The sequence below is a fragment of the Pterocles gutturalis genome, unplaced genomic scaffold, assembly GCF_000699245.1.
Source record: "Pterocles gutturalis isolate BGI_N339 unplaced genomic scaffold, ASM69924v1 scaffold16269, whole genome shotgun sequence".
In the NCBI taxonomy this organism is placed as follows: Eukaryota; Metazoa; Chordata; class Aves; order Pterocliformes; family Pteroclidae; genus Pterocles; species Pterocles gutturalis.
In genome coordinates, this window is record NW_010130947.1 from 351 (window position 1) to 4,385 (window position 4,035).

A 4,035-nucleotide genomic window follows, 5' to 3' on the forward strand; every position below is an offset into this window, starting at 1 on the left:
AATGCTACAAGATAAGTGTTGGTCTCTGGGCAGTTTGGTGTGTTGTGTTATGGCACAAATCTCTTAAGTACCTGGAGAAACCCAAAAACATAACTGCAGTGTTGATAAAGGGCTGCTAAAAAGGGACAATCCTGCAGCCAAGCAAGCTGCTAACTATTTGGTATCTTTGTGTTCTTGATTCCAAAAAGTTCGTAATGAACAGCAAAGGGAAACTTTCTATTTATGTGTGTAAACACGAGGGTGATACAACCTGCTAGGCAGAATATGAAACTGCAAGTAATGCACGTGTGCATGCAGCCAGCAGTGTCTAACGTGGTGTTGGCTCTGTTAGACATGGTCAGGTCCATAGAAATCCAGCCTGAGCACGTCTTTTAAGAGAAAGCATGTGTTACAGTCCCAGGACAAAACTTCTGGTAATCCTGTGCGGTAGCATTATGAGTCAGCAGCGTGAGTGCCAGCAAGATTTGAAGCTTTTTCTTCTGCGAACTAAGAAAGAAGCTGTCAAAATGCGTGGTAGTGTGCCATGCTTGAGTGAGTACTAACTGAATGCTCATCTTTGCTACTGGTGGCAGCACCTTTAGAGGAACAGGTGGAACACTTCGCTGTTACTTGGGCTGGTAACTAGTTGTGTGTGGGTAGTTTTTCAGATTCTTTCTGTGATTTAGGCAGGATATTTTTTTTAGAAGTACAAACTTTAGCGCACACCAAGGTTTATAAGTGGTTGACAGGCTTATACTTTGCATTGTCTCCACTAGAGGTAATTCTGAATTAGCCAGCAGCTCGGTTTCTCTGTGCTTATTGCTGAGTTATCCTCCTGGGAAGAATTCCCTTTTGTAAGTGTTGAGAACATCCTTGTTTCTCTTTCAATTTATATACAAAAAATCTGTATTTTTGAACTGAAGAAAACAGCTCTAATGTACTGGTTCTTCAGAATAAAGCAACAGTGGCTGCCTGTTGATTTGGAGGAATTGACTATTCTGCGGTCTTTTGGAGGACTCTGCAGGAATAAGGCCTTTGTCCTGCAGACAGAGAGGCACTTACCTTTACTACTAGGAACCCTCCCAGTAAGACAAATGTAATAAAATCAAGAATGTGAATACATCTTGTCAGAGTAGGTCAAAAATACTTTCTAGTTGTGCTACAAGAAGTTTGCTAATGTTGTTAGTGGAGAGAACATAAGCACTTTTTACAAAGTGTTCTGAAATTATTTCAACTCACCTAAGTGCGCTTTGTTTGCTGAATGTTTCAAGCCTCAAATTACGAACTAACTTACTCTGCTTAGGTCCTTTCATCTAACTTTTCTCCTTGTTGATTTGGTTGCCTCAGAATAAGAAGGAAGAAAACTAGTTTCAAGATCTGCTTCCAAGATGACCTGAAAAAATGAGTAACACCCCCACATATAGTTGTTCCTTTTACCTTGCAGATCTCAAGGTATCTTAGAAACGTCCCTTGAAGTCACAGCTCAGGGTAAAAGGGAAATTTTCCCATTCCCCCTTGATCTGCAAAGCACCTACTGCAGGGTGGCAGGTGCGGGGAAAGTGGGAAGGCTTGGTTTCTTTAAGTAAAACTCTCCCTGGGAGACACATTTATAGCTGGTACTTGGCTAATGTAATAATTTTAGACTGCTTTATCATTACTGAAGTGATGAAGCCAGCTAGTGTGTGTCTGGTTTGTGTCATGCTTGGGTAGGCAAGGCTTGTTTGTTTATTTAAAAAAAAAAAAAGATAATAGAATGCAATGGCACATCCTCATCAGACTTGGGATAGTGCAGACTAACGGGATATGAGTGTAAAAGAGAAAATGCTTGTTTTGTTGTGCTTAAAAAAAAACCAGAACCAATTGATGCCAGAGAGGTTGGAAACCGAAGTGTATGGTTTTGAATTGATAGTCCCAGCTTGTGTTGAGAACAAGCTCCTGTTAACACACAGGTGTTGGGAATGAAAGGAAGAGTGGAACTGTTATTTTACACCAGATTTCAGGAATATTTGAAATATATTTATGGTCAGCCATCCTCCAAACTTAAGGAGGACTGCAGAGTCATCAAGCATGAGTTGCTGGCCGCTAAGAAATACTCCATAGTATGAAGTTCTAATCCCCAAGTTAGGCAGCCTGCGCAGTAATTGAAGCAGAGCTTGCTTTAATTGCTGCTGAGCTTCCTGACTCTCTGAGCAATGTAATTGTACCTTTTAAAAGGATGATGAAACTTTCCCTTAAAAGTAGCTTTTGCAATTTAACAAATCCGTAATTGCAGCAGCAAAACATTTGCTCCTCGATAAGGGCACTTGGGCAGTATTGGTAATTAGTTTGACCTGGCCAGATGCCTCCTGATAAGGCACAGCAGAGATCTGTCATCTGGTATGCTGGAGAATGTAATTCTCTTAAATTGGTGACACAGCATGTATGTGGTAATAAGTCAAAAATTACTGGTTGTATTGGATTGAATCTAGCGGTGCGCCACAGCCTTGTTCAGTCCTTACCATTGGCAAGTACTGAAAGAAGGAAAAAAAAAAAACAAACCTTGTTCTGGTTACGCTGACACATGTTTTAGCAGGAATTTTATTCCTCTTTCAATTCCTCTGCTTTCTTCCCAATTCCTGCTTGCAGAACATTGCACAACCTCCGTCCCCTGTGTGTCTGTTTTCACATCGTCGCAACTCCCTGTTTTTCCCTCCGTTGACATGCTGCCCCCTTCTCCATCAGCCTCTACTGTCCAAACCAGCTCTCCTTTTTTTTTTTTGTGGTTAAAGTACCACCATCTCAAGCCTGACCTCTCTTGAGATACCGCTTCTGCAAAACCACCTCCACCAAGAGAATCATTTTAGGTGCCTGTAGGGCACAAGCAAGTCTCCTCTCACGGAGCAGAGAAGAAAGTAAGATTTGTAAGATTTGAATCACACCCCTGAAAAGTCTCTGTTGGTCCATCTCTCTCCATGATTAGAGAGTTAATTGATCAAGTTAGGAGGAATCTGCGCCACAATCTTGTTTGGTTCTTAAATGCTCATTAGTTGCAACAAAGTAATTTAGATTTAATTAGGTAAGGTGTGGTGCTTGGCCTGCTTTTCAATTCCTTGTTTAAGGCGTTTGCTCGGGACGGATTGAAGCCACCCTAACACCACACTGATGGGATGTGGGCTGAGGTTTGCTCCAGCTCTGCAATCACAAATCATTTTTAGCCTCACGTGCGTGGGAAGACGGACTTGTGATTGTGTAACGATGGCAAATGAGCAATCAGAACTAAAAGCAGTTAAGACTGAATTTGCCGTTCCTACAGGTTGGTTGTTTTGCAGCAGAAATTTAATTTTGCTTATCTGCTCCTGGTTTTTCAGCTGCCCTGAGTTCTGGCAGACCAGCTGTGTTTAGCCCACCCCTAGCTGGTTTGGGAAGGAATTATCATGTTAAAAGGAACATTTGCTTGTAGCACTGGCCAGGCTTCTATTCTTCCTGTCTCCACACAGTAAATTTATGTTCTTGACCACGAAACAACTAAACACATGGGTTTTGAGTGGAGCTTTTTTCCACTGCGAGGCCTAAACAAACAAATTCAGGATGAGAGAAAGGCATGCCGCTGAACAGCCGTGCTGCTTTCCTCTGCGCTTTGTAGCGGGTAGAAGAGAAACTCGGCTATAACTGGTGATGAAAAATATTAAATGTTTGCATGTTCTTTTAATGCTTGCGGAGATTTTGAAGAAAAAACTCAGATTGTAACTTGTAAAATCAGTCTGCCATCTTAAAAGCTGATGATGTTTAAATTTGATTATAGAATGGTCTTAAATTAAATGGTCTAAATTATTCAGGCTATATTTAAGATAATGAAGTTTTGTTCCTTAATTTAATTTTGGCTTCCATCTGGAAGAAATTAAAAATCCAAACCATGCATCATTTCATTCCTTAAAAATGCCTCGTACCTGCTTTACTGTCCTTGCATGTGTCTTGGATGTGAGCGTACAGCTGGGCTGGGGGATGATGGAGCACTGGCTGCAGGGGACCCCCACCCACGCCAACCGCCGTGGAGGGGGGGGGGGGTTCCCTCGCAAG